This window comes from Pinus tabuliformis, chromosome 6 (genome assembly GCF_031772625.1).
Source record: "Pinus tabuliformis cultivar Carrire ecotype Pingquan chromosome 6, CPIR1, whole genome shotgun sequence".
NCBI lineage: Eukaryota > Viridiplantae > Streptophyta > Pinopsida > Pinales > Pinaceae > Pinus > Pinus tabuliformis.
This window is the reverse complement of record NC_142292.1, coordinates 876,142,088-876,161,401: the sequence shown is the minus strand read 5'-3', so window position 1 is coordinate 876,161,401 and position 19,314 is coordinate 876,142,088. Positions and strand designations below refer to the sequence as shown.

The following is a 19,314-nucleotide window of genomic DNA, read 5'->3' as shown; positions in this document are numbered from 1 at the left end:
AGATCCTAGACTGAGTGAATATCCAGAGGTGGACTTGCGATCAACGTTGTCTCCCGCCCAATCAGAATCTATGAAGCCAAGGAGATTCAATGCAATGCCTGCTGCATAGTGAATCCCGAAGGTGATGGTGCCCTGCACATATCGGAGGATGTGCTTGGCAGCATTCCAGTGTAGCTCATGTGGCTCCTGCATGTATCTGGAAACTGCCCCCACTGCATATGAGAGACCTGGTCTGGAGTGGGTGAGGTACAATAAGTTCCTCACTAGCTGTCGGTAGAGAGTGTTGTCAACTAATGGAGTGTCACCTCCATCCTCAAGGCAGACCCTAGACAGAAAAGGAGTCGGTGCTGGCTTGTAGTCAGTCATGCAAAATCTCTCGAGGAGATCCCGTGCATACTTAGCCTGAGAGAGTTTGATGCCTGTGGCATCCTAGCTGATCTCAAGACCAAGAAACAAGTGTAATGGACCCATGTCTATCATCAAGAATCTATCATGCAAGGCCCTCTTGACTGTAGCAATGGCTGAAGCCGAGCTACTGGTGATTAGGAGATTATCCACATACAAAACTAAGATAAGAAGAGAATCATGTGTCCTAAGTATGTAAACATTCGGATCAGACTTACATCTTTCAAAGTTTTGTGATAAGAGAAAAGAATCCATCTTCGCGTACCAAGCTCTTGGGGCCTGCTTAAGGCCGTAGAGAGATTTCTTCAGTCTACAGACCAAAGATGAATCCTAAATGAAACCATGTTGTTGCTCCATGTAGATCTCCTCAGATAGGTCTCTGTGAAGAAAGGCATTCTTCACATCCGTCTGATGTACTTCCCACCCCTGGGCAGCCGTAATGGAAAGTGTAAGGCATATGGAATCCATCTTTGCTACTGGAGCAAAGGTCTCATCATAATCAATGCCATGCATTTGTTGGAAGCCTTTGGCCACTAGCCTTGCTTTTCGTCTAGCGATTTGCCCATCTACAGCACTCTTGGTCCTGTAGACCCATTTGCATCGGACAAGTTTCCTTCCTGAAGGAAGGGGAATGAAATCCCAGGTCTGGTTCTTGAGGAGGGAGTTATACTCCTCGTCCATGGCAGACTCCCAAAATGGATGCCCAATATCCTCAGCATAAGACTATGGATCAGAAGACTGAACCAAATGGCAATGCCAGGATGGCGACGATTCAATGGCAGTGAGGACAAGAGGAGGCTCAATAAACTCTGAGCTAGTCCTCCGCAGATCAGAATTATCCCCCACAAGACCATTTCTAGCAGCTGGGTGGTCTTGTGCATATATCTCACGTAAGATCCTTGTTCTCTGATTTATGACAGGGGAATATGATTCACTGCTGGAAGCCCGATCTGGGCTTGGATGTGGATCATCATTTGCATGCACTAGATTTGTATCTGAAGACTCTGTCTCTGCATCTGCATGCTCTACCTCAGCATCTGCATGCTCTGTATCTGCATCTGAGTGTACTGAGTCATCATCTCGGACATGAGGTAGATAAAAAGTGTCTGCATGTGGCGATTGAGGTGCATGCGAGAGACTTTCCTCAAATTTGACACTTTGCTCAATGATGAGCTTATCCATAGAGGAAATTAGGTGTCAGTATCCCTTCACACCATCAGGGTATCCAACAAAGATGCACTCAACGCTCTGTGGATCAAGAGCTTTTCTCTTTTCAGAGGGGATCCTCGCCCATGCTCGGGAGCCGAAAACACATAAATGGGTGACCTGTGGTTTAGTGCCGCTCCAAGCCTCAAAGGGGGTCTGATCCTTGAAAAACCTATGAGGAGATCTATTCTGGATGTAGTTAGCACAATTAAGTGCTTTAGCCCATAGCTTATGAGGCAGTGACTTAGCATGCAACATGTAGGAAGCCATCTCTTTGAGAGATCGGTTCTTTCTCTCGGCAACTCCGTTCTGCTGCAGAGTGTATGGAACTGTGTACTGCAACTATATGCCAGATTGAAGGCAAAGGTTCTGAAGTGCTGTGTTAACATATTCCCCCCCATTGTCTGTACGAAGGGCTTTGATCTTTCTCTCTGACTATGTCTCAAATAGTGCTTTGAAATCTTCAAAGTGCACAAAAACTTCAGATTTGGCCCCAAGAAGATACACCCAAGTATACTGTGAGAAATCATTAATAAATGTAAGAACATACCTTGCTTTGTTGATGGAAGGATGAGGAAAAGGCCCCATGAGATCACTATGGATTAGATCTAGAGGAGAGGATGCTCTGTGAGTCTTGCCGGTGTCAAACGTTTCTCTAGGATGTTTGCCAAGGACACACCCTTCACAAACTCCTTTGTAGAAACTGATATTTGGCAAACCTTCCACCATCTCATTCTTGGCTAGCTGTTGGATATACCTATAATTTAAGTGACCAAACCTCTCGTGCCAAAACCTACTACTATCATCAACATGTGTAAGCAATAAGGAGGATTCAGATTCAATAAATTCAGAAAATGTATACAGTCTGGCTCCATTGTTTACCTCACTGGTTGCAATTTTGGAGCTGCTATGTAGGTCATATATGTTCACTGCATCTAGAGTCAATTCCACTCTCTTTCTGGTGCCGGAATGAGTGATCTGATAAACTGAAAGCAGGTTTACCGAAAGTTTTGGAGCATGAAGCACATCTTCAAAGCTTCCGTGTAAAAGTTCCACTCTACCTTTTTCGGTGACCTCAATAGGTGAGTCATCTCCCATGAGGATGGGAGGTCCTTTGCGTGCATCCAAAGAGGAATAGACTTCCTTTGCAGTAGCCATATGATGTGATGCACCAGAATCTATAATCCATGCATCAGGAGAAGAATTAATTGCAACTAAAGTATGAAAATTGTTACCTTTCTCGTGTAGCGGATCCTCAGTTTTCTTCTTGGCGCCCTGAGGGATGTGGTCCCCAAGGTTGTGCTTCTAAAGGATTTCTGCCATTTGGTCAATTTGTTTCTTCATGCAAAAGGATTCTAGATGGAATCCTCATTGACAGTAGGTGCATCTATTTCCTTTCTTCGCTTTCTCATTTCTCGAGCCGGAGGAGTCATTGAAGGGCTTGCTGTACCCTTCCTTCTTTGGATGGGAATGCACTTTTCCCTTGTCTTTTTGCTGCTAATTTTTTCTGATTTGAATCAGATCTATGATTTTTATTGTGGCTGCCATCATGCACAGCAACTGCATGTGCTTTTGAAGGTTTGATTTTCCCCATGCCAATGAGTTTATCTTGTTCAAAAGTAAGGGACTCCATGAACTCTTTGAGAGAAGGCACAGTGTAGGATTTACCTGTTGCGAGCCTTACTGAATGAAATGTAGACACAAAGACGGAGTATTCTAGTCCGAGCTTTGACATAATAGAGAGAATTTGACGACTCTCCTCCTTGGATTTGTCAATTCCACAACCCTTGAGTTGCAGCAATAGATCATTATTTTTGGTGAAGAAGTCTTGAATTATGTCATAGTTCCGTGGATCCAATGATAGCAGCTCCACATTGAGCAGATGTCATTTCATCTCATCCTGTTCCCGTAGAGTTCTTCAACCTTTTTCCAAATCTCATTGGGAGTATTGCAGGTAGATAGATGAAACTGGAACTCTGGAGAGATGCACATGCATATGGATCCGTGGGCCTCATCCATACGGTTGAGGTACTTGGATTTCTCTATGGTTGAAGTGGGTTCCGCTTCTGTAGCCATGGTAATCCTGTACAACCCCTTTTGACGAAGGTATCAAGCCATTTGGTCCTTCCATTCGTGATAGTTATATGGTGTTAGGATCAATGCTTTGGGAAACTCCATTTTTCTATCGATCTTCGATCTCCAACTTGTAATACCTGCAAAATAAGGTATTGGTGTGCCTTTTATCTAGCAACCTGTGGGCTTTGATACCATGTAAATGTGTTAGAAAACCTGCACAAATGAATCTACCTAGTAAAGGTTGAACACACAGCTTTGCAGAGCAAAAACACTAAAAGAAAATCGAAAGAACAAAAGAATGATTCATTAGAAAATAGGTTACAATGCTCATGATATAGCATTACTGGGTGAAGATCCCAAGGTAATGCACTATAGTGGTGATCAATGAGAAGACTCAACATATACAACAAGTTCCGGAGAGAACTAGCCAGTTGCGGAGTAAAAGAAGGAGCAAATCAGGGAGTAAATCATGCAGAAGAACTAACCAGTTGCGAAGTTAAAGAAGGAGCAAATCAAGGAGTAAATCATCCAAAAGGAATCTTGCATGTAGTCTCATGCTCTAACTCAGAGTTTGCATGTAGGTGTGTAGTACTTTCAACATCTTTGCCCTTGACCATATGACATGGGTCTGATGGGCATACTATACTCGATAAGGATCTATTTATAAGGTATATTTGCATTTAAGTTGTAATTATGATGTTTATTTCGTTTTGATTTTGGCCATTTTGGTATAGGTATATAACATTGTGGATGTAGAGGTGGCGTTGCAGGGCTAGATACAATGATTTTGTCCACGAGTCTATTTTATCTCATCTCATTTTTCAACTGAATAACATAACAATAACTATAGTTGTACATAGCTGAAATAATATAGTAGTTGAAAATTATCCACATGCAAACTATCCTGAAAAATCTAGATTTGATTTCAAATTATGAACACACACTTGGAATTGATTTTGATTTCATAAATCTGTATTTAATTTTCATACAATTTCATCTTTCATCTGTTTCACATGGAAATATAAGAAAATGATCATTTGATTGTTATAGTTCCATTCTTCGAACTATAACAATAAAAAATAGCAATCATAATGGACAGATGAAAAAACTCATGATATGTTCTATAACATCACTGAGTTTCATGAACCAAATCTATAACACCAAGCTTGAGCATGCCGTCTATGAAGGGAAGGCACACTACTATCTGAATTAGCTCAAAAAATAGCAATCATAATGGACCGATGAAAAAACTCATGATATGTTCTATAACATCACTGAGTTTCATGAACCAAATCTATAACACGAAGCTTGAGCATGCCCTCTGTGAAGGGAAGGCACACTACTATCTGAATTCCAGAACCCTTTGCAAGAAGATGTCGATTGAACATTTTGGGATGTGCTTCCCCTGCGTTGTTGAGCAATAATGGACTTCCTCTTTCTATCATGATGTCAGGTTATCAAAGAGAATGTGGGAAATCATAGGACATACAGGTTAAATTGAACCACTCTGTATATGTGATATCTTCTGGTGATTACAATTTGTACTGTTGTCTTGCTGGAAGACTACTACTTCCTTCAGTAGGAAGGGACTGAAATAAATCTCTTAATTGAAGAGTTCTCTTCTCATGCATCTCTTCCTATATGTGCATCTCCTCCTCCATCCCTTCACACATTTCCTTTTTTTGGATTCTCCATTAAAATCCCATTATTCCAAACAAGTCTTCCTTGCTTTGCAAAATACTTTCGAGATACCGAGTATGTCCACCCTATGTTTTGAAGGGTTGCTTTCATCTGGAAGGTTAGTCTACATTGACAGATTTGATCGTCAAGACGTCCTGATAGATTTCCATTCCCACTTGAAGAATAAGCCATTACCTTTCTCGTCCCCTCGAAATTTATAACTATAGTTGTTTCATCCCTTTTCCCAAGATAAGCGGGAGCAAGTATCCCTATCTGTAGCTCTATCTAGGCCTTTTGATTTTGATTTAATAACTTATCACACATACCTGGAATTGATTACAAACGTAATTTATCTGTGCTACGACTACCTCATCCTGGATGAGCCAGATAGATTGGTATATTTGGGTTTTGAGGAAGGCGTACGGGAGTGTTTGTACCATTTCAAAGCTCAAAGGAAAACACTTTTCTTCTTCACAACTATTCCTAAGAAGATTGAGAATTTTGCAAGAAGTGCTCTGGTGAAACCTGTGACTATAAACATAAGCAGTGGTGTTTCAATAGACTTGGATATCATACGAGATGTTTGTTATGTCAAACAAGAGGCATGATTGTTTATTTACATTCATGGGTTTCACCAGTATTAGAATGTTATCTCAAACAATTCTGAAAAAGTTTCCAATAGCCAAATGATGAATATTGTAAGATGAATATCTGTGTTGCGGGTACGCCACCCTCGATGAGGCATATATATTGGTAGATATGGGTTTTGAGGATGACATATAAGAGGTTTTTTATCCTTTCAAAGCTCAAAGGAAAACACTTCTCTTCTGTGCAACTATTCCTAAGAATATTTAGAATTTTACAAGAAGTGTTCTCGTGAAACCCGTGACTATAAACATAGGAAAGGCTTGTGCAACGAACTTGGATTTCATAGAAGTTGAGTATGTCAAACAAGAGTTAAATATTGTTTATTTGTTCGAAGTTTTGCAGAAACCCCTCCCTCCTGTTATCATTTTCTGTGAGAAAAAGGTAGATGTTGATGATATTCATGAATACCTTCTTTTGAAAGGATTGGAAGTTGTGGAAATACATGGAGGAAAGCATCACGGAGAAAGAGAATATGCGATTTCATCCTTTAAATCTGTGAAAAACGATGCCTTAGTGGCAACATGTTTGATTTTCCTGACATTCAACATGTTATCAATTATGATACGCCTGCGGAGATAGGTAATTACGTACACAAAATTGGATGAAATGGAAGATATGGAAAACCTGGAATTACAACCAACTTCATTAACAAGAACTAATGTGAGACTACTCCTCTTGATCTTAAACATATCTTGAAGGAGGCTCCTGCAAGGATGTGACGTGTAGTGCGCTGGTCTTAGTGATCGAGTCTGCTCAACTCCATGAAGTGCCCTCTACATAAAGGGATGGCCCTCTTTGGATAGACCCACCCAATGAGTTTGTCTAAGTGACCTGTATGAAATTCCGAATTGAAATGGCTTTGGGTTGTGTGGGTTGAAACGTACCTAGTGATATTGTTGGTGGTTCTGCTCTCGTTCATCGTTCAACTCTTTGAGTGACATTATCCCGGTTCCATGTTGTCCAGGTGCAATTTCCACTTGATCCTATGATGGGCTCTACCTCCAGCAAAGTACTTCGGTTGATATGTGATGGGCTTGACCTCCCCTGGAGTTCTTCGACTACAAGAAAATCCACTCGAATAACACAGTAGTTGAACATAGTAGAAGATTAAATAGTAAAGCCAACTAGAACATCGGGGTCCAGGCAATTGAACAACCGCATGTACTAGAAGGCTCGGGACCGTGGACACACTCGATGACACTTAAAGAAAGATCGTGGTGACACTCGATGAAGTACCAAATAGCGAGTGGACGCTAACAATTAATGTTAAACAGGTAATGCTATAATTACTTAGCTATGAAAAAAATCCAACAAATACGAGTTTTAATCCTATGTTTTCCAAACAATATGTGTCAATCCAACAAATATGAGTCTTAATCCTATGTTTTCCAAACCATATGTGTCTTTCGGCCTCGAGAGGAGGCCAAATAAGAGGTTCAAAGATTTGAAAGTTGTTACTGGCCAACAGAAAATGTCGTTAACATTTAATAGGGTGAGCAAAAAATATATTATAGTATTTATGCATAAACTTTAAATTTTGAATTTTATTCCCATCGAAAGAATAACAAATTGATCTGCTTATAACAGTCGTGACAAGTGGATACATGAACCATTAAAATAAAACGTTCAATGTCACACTAACACTGTTTTTGGAAACCATACATTCTGAGAAATAATACCCTAGTGTATGGAAGAAGTAATTACTTCACCAATGAAAGTATAAAAAGCTATGAGTCCGTAAACGTTCTCTTACATCAAATTCAATGAGAATTTTTCTGGACGGTCTCTAATTTCAAACTCAAATTTAATGCCCTTAATCGTGAATGGACGAGGACGAGCATCTCCATAAATTTTGTTAAAATGTGTGTTGTACTTGTATTTAAAGACTCGATCTCGACTCTCTCTTAATTCAAATTTCGATGTTTTCCTTCAAACGGGATTCTTTAATAATAATGCCTAGTCTGCTATGCGATTTTTCTTATTTACATAACATCACCCTAGTTAATCTTTTTCTTATTACATAACATCACCATAATTAATCAAAGAAGTTTATATATTAGTTAGTTATAAAAAGAAAACAAGTGATATATATTAGTTAGTTATAAAAAGAAAACCAGTGATAAATGTTTAAAGAAATATTTTCATATATATTTTATATGGGTAAAATTAAAAAAATCATAAAAAATAATTAATGAATTTTTTTTATAATAATAATAATAATAATAATTTTTTTTAATAGAAATAGAATTTACTCTTGAATTTGATATTATTTTTAATTAAATTGAAAATTAAAAAACTATAACTAGTTTTGACATAAATCTTAATTTTTTTATATTTAATTATTATTAAAATTAGAGAAACCATATAAATTAAATGACTCACAAATATATACAAATACCAAAACAATTATCTTATGATATATCTAACATTTCCCAGTTGAACTAAAAATAAAAAAATGAACTAAATTATAAATTCTTTATTATAGTAATTATTACTAGCAATTGCACGAGATGTTGAAAAGGAAACGTCGTAAGGTATTAATTCGAAAAGCATTGTGACGTATAAAGAATTATTGATGATGATAACGGATTGACCTTACGAGGGGGAAAAATGGAGGCGCGACGACGACTTAGGGTTTCTGTGGAAAAGCTCTACGCCGTCGAGGTCCTAAATGGCCTGAGCCGTCTTGGATCGGCTAGATGCATGGTCGCGGGAGTTCTAGCGATCGATGCCTCACACGGTTTCTGGTCTGGATCGGCGGATGGGAAGGTCTCTTTCGAAACAAATCTCATCAAACGGTGTCTGGGGCGATCCTACTCATTTTTGCAGATGGTTAACCTCACGGCAGCAACGAAAACCCTCTGTCTGGAGTTTATTATTCCAAATCAAACAGTGCTTATCCTGTTTTGGCTTGATACGGCCGTATTCAAGAACACACTGCATAGATATGGAAACTCTGTTTCGGAATACGAAGAAAAGAGGAGCATGCCAGCTCTCAAGGCTCGTTTTGGTTCGCCGGGGCTTCTTTTTGCAGATCTAGGGCGGTCTCGTCAAAGCCATAAAACAAGTATGGGGTGGAGTAGGGATTCAGGTTCGCGGGGGAGTTGGGATATGGGCTATGAGGTCCCTATACCTTCGGCAGCGCAACAAATATTAACAAGGAACCAGAACAAGGCAGACATAGCAGATCTGAAACAAATTTTTGTTAGATCAACAGACGGAAGGCACTTTTGTGTGCAGATCTGTGCATGGATGACAGTATTGGATTTAAAAAAAGAGATACAGGTCAGAATGGGCATTCCAGCAGCATCACAAAACCTATTATATTCTGGGTTATGCATGCAGGATCAACACACCCTCCAGCATTACAGGGTTGCAAAAGATTCAACTGTTATTCTCAATCTCCGGCTGCGAGGTGGATCAAAGGGATCTACATCAAAACCTACAGGATCCTACAGAGATGCAGCAAAGGGGACAGGAACTCAAAAGGGGAAAGAACATGCAAATGTAAATACCCCCCCAGGGCAGTATATCGTAGATGAAGCACCAGTGAGCCCCTCCATTCTGCTGGATATCCCAGAGGTAAAGGGCATTTTCACAGATCTACAAAAAAATGCAATTATTTGTAGATTTAACGGCTTCTGGCCTAGATCGGATGCATTGTACCAATGGATACACATGACATGGACAAAAAAATGCCGGATTCAGCTATGCTCGAAAGGATTCTTCATAGTAGTCTTTCGAGTCGAAGAAGAGAGGGATAAAGTCCTCACCGAAGGACCATGGTTCTGGGCCAGTGCGGGATTATTTGTTACCCCCTGGTTCCCGGAGTTTGATCCAAACTCCATGGTGGTATCAAAAATGCCGGTATGGGTAAGGCTACATAATCTTCCGATGCATTTTTAGCACTTTTCTTCCCTAGCGGTCATAGGAACTGCTCTCGGAAGAATGTTAAAGATAGACACAGAGAGACACCTAAAAGGGATCTTTACATTTGCTAGAATTTGCGTCGAGGTAGATCTCAGCCAGGGATTACCAGAAAGCATCATCCTGAACTTCAACAATACTCAATGGAAACAATCTTTGGACTATGAGAACACAGCATTCAGATGCAGGGGATGTCAACAAACATGTCATTTGTTCAATGCATGCAAAAGCCAAAACAAGAACAAGCCACAACAAAGGAAGCACAAAGGATGGCAGAACATAGACAATGTCATAAAGAAGAAAACCGAGGAAAAGAAAGTACCCACAGTATCAGAAGATGCAGAAACAGAAGAAGAGGAGGACGATACAATCATAGAGGAGGTTGATCTAGAGACCCAAAAGGAAACTACAGTAGTTAACAAGGAGCAACAGCCACTTTCTTTCCAGACAGAGACCCAGCATCAGATGACAAGCGTGGATCAAAGCACGGGAGGCAACAAACGGCAGCATCATTCAGATACATCAGATTCAGATAAAGAAACTGGACATCAAAATGAAACAACCCAGTTAGTCATTGCTTCGACCGAGCCCACGGTGGGAGAATGGTGCAAGGTCGAAAAGAAAAAGGGGCGAAAAACCTGAGCCGGAAGCTAGGTTTTTCCCCTTCTTTCGTTTCTTTTTCTCTTCTCCTTCATATTCTTTGTGCACGTTAGTTCACTAATGATGCGAGCCCATGTGGCAACATTTCTGTCTCAGGCAGTGTTTCTATCTGCTGGATGTTAACTCATCTATTTGTAGCTCTTTTATTTTTATAATAGAAAAGCTCGGTTTTTTTCCTTGGAAAAAATAAAGAATTATTGATGATAAAAAATACTAAACAAAATGCCTTTCAAACATAGAAGATAAAGAGAAAACACCTACATTATGCCAAACTGATAGATTATATAACCTTTCCAACATAGATTTCATCTTAATCTTTAAAGATGGTGTTTCAAGTTCCAATAGAAAATATTTGATAGATTTTGAAAAAAAACAGGTAACAAATAGTAACATGTCTAATACCATTTGTAACATTCACGCCTATTTTTTTTTTAATTATATAATGCAAACTTATATCAATACCCATGCCCTAAAACTATAATCACGAGAGTCAAGAGTAAACCTATGTTCTCAATCTTTCATATGTTATTCACAAAGTTTATAACACTATACATAAAGTTATACCACGTAACCCTTACCCATCGATTATGTGGTAAACACCTAAACATTATTTTCATTTAATAGGTATATTAATCCTGTTATACACCTTCAAGACCTATGCACTTAATGTAGGTTGAGGAAATGGTTCATTCTTGGTTTAATATAATTGTTTTCCACACTAAATTATCATGGTATTGTGGTGGTTTGACAACACATCACCCACTGCAATGTACACATTTTTTATCTGCAATATGTCACATGTAACAAGGTTCATCCACCCCACCACTCGTAGTCCTCCTCGATGATGGCGTTAGGGTTAATATCATCCATTGATCTATCAAGATTGATCGAACGAGTCGAGTTCCCTTCGGGTTCATTAGGGTAACCACACGTATCACATACCTCCGTACCTTTAATTATCTTTCTTAGGATAAAATTACATAATGTAAAAAAAAGTTGCGGCATATAACATGTTTTTCTTTTATTGTTTTGTGAATCCTCATCAACTAGGCATTAATACGTGGTTGATACTCTTAATTGATTAATTAATTAATAAATTATTAATTTAAATAAGCTAATTGTCTGAACGCACAATGGTCCTGTGCGTACATTGTTTTACATCATGCATTAATATAAGTTGTACTTTATTCATGTACTACTCTAGTTTTTAAGTGGGTTCATTATGCTAGGATTATCGCAGTCCACGTGGCATACAATCCAGCTCCTCGTGATAGGCACTGATTTGGAAGGAGAGAAGGGTGTATTTGGGTATTACCTCCAACGCTTACCTGCATTCATGTTTCTCGGTTCCGACTCTAGTTATGGCTTCCCCTACATGTCACTGGAGTTTCATTTCTTTGCAAGTCATTCTCATCTCAAGTAGCCCAACTACCCCAAACCCTCACTACAATTTCTCCTTCATATGAATAGGTAAATGGAGCTAGCACTGGAGTTGATTGTGTCTCATGTTGGTGCTTTTCAGTGATTTTTGTGCACTTTCATGGTTCCTCTCAGGTTTTTGTGTTTCAGAGATTTTCTAGGCTTTTCCTCCTGCGTACCTCACAAGGTTCTCCTCCAAAAATTATATTCATGTGTTCAAAAGGAGGTGCCAAGGTTTTCAAATCTGTAAGATACCAGTCCCCATGTAATTTCTGTGAAGGTTTTCTAGTTGTTTGTTGGCATTATTTTTTTTTCTAATGAATCACCTATAGTTTACTCACTAGTGAGAGTTCATCCATTGTGCAGGTATGTTCTATTGGTCTCGCCGAATATTCTGAGGCTCTTTAGTGTCCCTCTTCAAAATTATGAGGCAGGTTTGGCTTACCCTACTACCTTGTCGGTCCAAAGTCTCCAGGTTTTCGGATTTACCTATTTAGACTGCTTGTTTCATGTGTGTTGTTTTATGGTTAAGGGTTTTCAGATCCCAAATGTAAATGGACTCGTACAATATTTAGGAGAGGGTTATGTTACCCTGTTAACTTAGAATCTATTGTTCATATCCCATTCAAGGCTTTCAATTATCAAGTTTATTCTCAGGTCATTTAGCACACTGTTGATTCCAAGTTGTTTGGCTACTATGCAGTTCATGTTTGTTTGATGTGTTATTATCAAAGTTTCTTGCATGTTGTAATTTCTGGAATTCGTTTTCCTGTAAAGGAATTTATTTCATAGCTATATGTAAATATATAGTGAGGGTTCTATGAAATTAATGTACTTAAGGGACTATGTGTTTAATTTACTGAGTGAGACACCTGATACTCTTTAATTCTTTGCCATTTTTAATGTTATATGCACAACAAGTTATTGTACTCTCTTAAGGGTATTCCTCCCTGCTCATTTATAGTTGGTCATAAATCCTCCCTATAATCTATTTGCATGTTCTCATGGCTAATTTCAAAGTAATGTTTTGTTCATATTTTTCATCATGGTATCTACATGACTGTTAGTTGAACTTGACATAAATGTTTGCCTATAATTTGTGAGTTTTCTTTGAATAGAAAACCCTTCTTTCCTTCTTGTTGAGAAACCCCTCTGTACTTCCATGCTTAGTGGGCTCAACCATACAATGGTTCTTTTGTTATTTTCTTTCCTTTTTAGTGCAATTCTCCCCTACAACCTTAATCCTGAATTTTATTAATTGTATATTGTTGAGTTGTTTTCTCTAGAAATTTTCTTGGGCAGTGTTTAATCTTAGATTTTCTAGAATCATTCCAATGATTCTCAAGAATTATAGATTAAATTGCTACCATTTGACTTGGATTAACTCCTTGTACCTTCCTTGTCTAATTACATTCTTTTTTATTATATACAATAGTGAGGGAGGGGTAGCTTCCTCTGCTCCCAGAAGTTCTGAAGAAAAATTGCTCTGTACTTTATTGACCATGTTAATGTTTTATTTGCTTATTTCCCTTGAAGATGCGACAGTAAAAAATTTCTAGAATTTTCCTTAACTTCCTACCTGAATGTTCTTGTTACACACTTTGTAGTCTTTTTACCCAATGCATAGACCGCTGGGTGTAATCATGTATACATTATAGCAATATAACATTCATGCATTTATGGATTTCTGAATCAGGTTACTGTATCTCTGATTCTTCAGTTTGTCACAATGTAAGTTTGTAACTCAGTTTTTTTTTCAAGATTTGCTTGCCAAAATTTCTACTCTTCTGTAAAGGAAAATAATTATTTAGAGATTGTTAATGCATGTGATGGTGGAATCAATCACAATGCTACGATTTATTTGTTTTCAATACTTTCTCCAATCCTTATTCTATTGGTCATGGTTTTTATGGTTTCCTAAAAAAGAGGTTTTATTTATACTATGGAGGATATCATATTTGTACATCCAAGGGTGCATGTCCAAAGATACAGTTGCCAATTACGACACTATTCACTGCATTTTATTTAATACTACCCTTCATCATGTTTACTGATTTATGTTTCAACACTTTATAATATCTATTAGGTTTGTCTTTTAACGGTCTTCGGACTATTCCTGATGGAAACCAACCACTTAGCCTTTGGAACTAACCCACCTCCTATACCAGTTACATAACCCATATTCTAATAATTAATTCATGTACTCTACTTCTTCCAATTTCTTATTGTGGGTCTTTCCTTCATAGTGTAACCAATTACCCCTAACCAATATTCTTGGCAATGTTATATGGATATATATAAATGCATATAGAGTCTTGTTACTACTCTATCTCATTTATAAAATTACTTTTTTTAAAATAATAAACTGAGATGACATTCGATATAAATTTCTCATAAGAAACATTATGGTGTGTGATAATTTAAATCAATTCGTGATTACAAGAACAACTTCTCTTAAGAGAATAAACCACCCAGAAAATGTAATGCTACGAATGCACATCAGATGAATAACATTCAATTTCCTGTTACTTAACAATTTGCAGTAATTATCTGCATTTTGTTGATCTTCTATTGATATGTTGAAGAGAAACTCCAATTTAAAACATAACTTACTCTAAAACTCGAGTTGTTCCCAATGCAAAATTTACACGAATGAGATTGAATTTGTGTAAGTGCAGATGATCAATTTCACTCCAATCACATACCATGGTTAAGAGAAGCACATAGAAGTAGTGCTGAGAAAGGGTGAGGTCGACCTGTTGCATCCTATGTCTTATAATTTGTAACTAACTTAATACGGCTCGAATCAATCACATGGTTCAAACTATTTTAATCGTCTAACACCTAAATCAAGGGCCCATGAATGTACATGTAACCTAAGAGGGGAGTTAATTTAAGAGAGGAAAGCCATACATCATAAATATTGATTCTAAAAAGAATTAATATATTATTTAAGCATTTATATGCACATTTGAAAATACATGTAATGCGATATTTAATGATATAGATTAATCTCACTTTGCATAGAGATCCTTAACCTATAAAAAGACTTTGGTACAATACCATGGAACAATACCATGAATTGCTAATAGTGCATGATTGAAAATCTTTAACTTGTGTTCATATAAGATATGTTTTTTTGTTTGGACATCTTTTAGTACTAATCACATACTGAGTATTATGTCGACGTGTTTCGAACCAACCATTTTGGTTCATCATCATGACAAGATGTAGATTCAAATCTTGGCAACTGAATAAATAGTGATAGTAATGGAAAGCACTGATAATTTGACTCTTAGATTATAATGGTTATCTTTGAACCACAATATAAAATATTAATTAAGGATGAGGACTTTAATTAATTTATAACTAAATTTATATAAAAATATATTTAATAAATCAATATATTACCCTATACGGGCTCAAATAAATAAATGTTGACTCTCCCCAATAACCCTTTACCTTAAATCACTACCACCTACGTAATAATTATTGATAATTAAATTAAAAATGTTAAAGCCCTATGTTACTACTATAATCACATAAACAAAATGGTTGGTAAATGCCTATAGTCTTGAATTCATGATAAATAACATAACATTTACTCCATGACTCTTAACCATGGAGATTCCTGCTGATTACCATATTTATAGATAGTTTTTCTTACAATACCATTCCATGGGTTATCATTACCAAATGCTTCGAAAACCTATAACTCATTCCATATGACATTTCTTTAATTAATTAAATTACAGAGGAAAATGACCATAACTATTTAGAGTTAAATCTTAAATATTTAAAGTTTTTTATTTTACATATTAAATATATTAAACTTTTAGTTGTTAAAATTCTCTACAATATTTTAGATAAAATATGTGGAAAAAAATACCATAAAATGACCATTTCGTTTATTAATTAAATTATATATATATATATATATATATATATATATATATATATAATTGGACTTTGTTGTCATCCCCTAGCTAAATTTTGTTAGTACTATATCATATATACCATGTGAAAGAAATATGGAAACTTATGCATATGCAAAAGGTGTATAATTTGGTTTTTTTGTTATATTAATATTATTACATTTTATTAGTTATACTTATAAAACTATGGGATGTATAACAAAAAGGATATATATAATGGTGGCCTTCCTTTTCTTGATGTCCTCATTTCTAGGAAAGTTGATGGATCTTTTTCCCATGAGGTATATCGAAAAAAGACTCATACTGAGCAGTATCTTCATGCCAATTCTCACCATTTTCCTGCTCAGAAGATAGGTGTCCTCAACACGTTAGCCACTCGGGCTCTTAGAATTTCTGATGAAGACCACTTTTCTAAGGAAAAATCCCATCTCCTTAATGTTTTTGTCCAAAATGGCTATAGTAGGCAGCAGGGTGTCAAAGCTTTCCTCAAAGAAAGCAAAGGTCCCAAGGTCAAGAAAGAACCCTTTAATTGCAGTTCAAGAGTCCACCTCCCATTCATCCAAGGGACGACAGACAAGATTGCGAGAATCTTGAGGAAGCATAATATTTCCTCGACCTTTAGACCCCTCAACACCATTAGAAGTTCCCTTAAGTCAGTTAAAGACCACGTAAACCCTATGGATATGAAAGGTGTTTATATCATCCCTTGTTCCTGTGGAACCTCATACATCGGTGAAACTAGTTGTTCTATTAACCAGAGGATCAAGGAACACGTTGCTGATATCAAGCACGGGAGGACCAAATCTTCAGCTTTAGCCGAACATGCAGAGAAGACCAAGCATCATATATGCATTGAGGAGGCTAGGGTTATCGCTAAGATTCCTCATTTCCACCATCGGAAGTTTAGGGAAGCCATTGAAATTGAGAGGTCTTCTAGTAATATTAATAGGGATGACAACTGGAAAATTAGCAGCTGTTGGATTCCCGCCCTCTCTTCTTAGTTTTCTCCTTCTTTGTCTAGGGTTTTTTTTTTATGAATAATATTTAATTATCAATAATATTTATCATTTTCAGCATTATTTTATTTATACTAATGTTTTAGATATTAGAATCTCTTTTTTATACAATAGAATGTATTTAGATTTATATATTTAATCTTTATTTTATTGGTTTAATAATAAATAATATAATTATCAACATTATTTTTATTTATACTAATGTTTTAGTAATATTAGAATCTCTTTTTATTAAATGTTAAACTTTAATTATGCATAGAATATATATAGATTTATATATATAATCTTTATTATTAGTTTAACCTTTGATTATATATATATATATATATATATATATATATATATATATATATATATATGTGGATGAAATAAAAATAATGGAATATCTCTAAAAACCCTAATCTTTAATTTTTCGTACATAGATCATTAAATTTGATTCTTTATATTTAGATCATTAAAGGTTATATATATCGTTTTAAATAATTATAGTATAAATTTATATATCAATATTAATTTATATAATTTATTAATATATGATAATTGAATATATTACAATAAAATTTAAAAGCATAAACCTATATGGATCGTTATAAATAATTAGTTTTGATTCTTTATATAAAATGATATATATATATATATCGATTTAATAACTATAGTATAATTTATATATATATCGATATTAATTTAAATATATAATTTACTAATATATTATAATTTAATTGAATATAATACATTAAAAATATGATGAGTTATTATTTTTATTCATAAATTAAAACCCTCACCTAATATAGCTATTATTAAGTTGATAAATAAAAATATATATATTTATATTTTATAAACTAAACAATAAATAAATTAATAAAATTTATCTAAATATTATTAAACATTCCCCTTTATCTCCTCCGGTCAAATATAGTTGTTATCTTCTAGCTGTTAGGTTGACCTGTCTCCCTATTTAACCTTCTTCTTAGATCTATTTCTTCATCATGTCCTGAAGATGAACCACACTAGCTGTTTCTAAACCGGTCGACCAAAATCTTCAATGTAATTTCTCTAAAAAATTCTCTATACAATATCATAATTAAATTAAATTAAAATTAAAAAACAAAATTAATTTTATATTTCTACACTCAAAAACCATGAAATGATTAAATTTCACATAAATGATTGAATAACATCATAAATTTTCTTCAAAATAATTAAATATTAAAATTAATATTTTCATGTTAAAAAAACAATAACTAATCTTTTTTATATCTTTCTGTCTAGAATTAAATTCTAATAAACATATAAATTAATAATTTATAAATAACAATTATATATATATATATATATATAACCCAAAATAAAAAATTCATTAAAGTAATCTGAATAAACGTCGCTGAAGATCAAATCTAAGAACTCTCACTATAGCGGTGGAAATATATCCGAATAACAATAACAATAATATCTATATTATAGAGAATAACAATAATACTAATAATATCTATATTATATAGAATGAGGGTAGACCTATTTAATTTTTTCGTTATATTATCATTGAATTAGTTTGGTTCTCTCTATTTGATATATAACAAAAATAGAAAGTTGATTATTACATAATAATTAAATAATTACAATAAACTTGATCAACTTTATATTTCCGCACAGTGAGAAATAATTTATATTTCTACATAGTGAGAAACAATTAAATCGTTCACTAGCATAATGACATTCCTCGCAAAATTAGTATGAACATTAATCTAACATTAATATTTTTGAAAGATTAATCGTAAATTATGTAACTTTTTTTTATAAAAATTTAATTTTATAATTATAAAAATTAATTGTTTATATATAATAATAATATTAGTGATGTTAGATAAATTAAAAGAGTGATAAATAATATTAGATATTAATATATAATAATCATAAAAACACGATAATATATTTTAAAATTAAAAAATTAAAAAATTCATAAAAATAACTAAATTATAATTTTATTTAAAGTAATAATTATTAGTTTTAATGATACAAATAATTAATGTATAACTTGAAAGTATATATATTTAAAAAAAACATGTAATAAGATTAAGTATGGAGATTTACTCCTCCCAATTTATTACGGAGATTTTTAGTTTATAAATAGATTTACTTATGATACTATTGGTCAATATTATGGATTGCAGTATCTCATGTCTAAAAGGTAAACTCATTTCATATGAGATTTGTTAATGCCTAAAACTGTGAAAGCCCATAACTACTTTTAAAATAAATCTGTTTTGATTTATATTTAATACCAAAATTATTCTAGAATATTTTATGGGCGTTAAATCACTAGCATCAATCTAATAATTATTGAT

The 19,314-nt window shown here is 35.0% G+C and overlaps 1 protein-coding gene and 1 pseudogene across 2 annotated transcripts in view; both read right to left on the bottom strand.

The window, feature by feature from the left end:
* The window catches only part of LOC149261671 (agamous-like MADS-box protein MADS2), a 396,844-nt gene that overhangs the window by 126,906 nt on the left and 250,624 nt on the right, over positions 1–19,314 (bottom strand). The gene's annotated exons all lie outside the window — the stretch shown is intronic.
* LOC149261672 (truncated basic helix-loop-helix protein A-like) lies at positions 4,774–5,807 on the bottom strand (annotated as a pseudogene).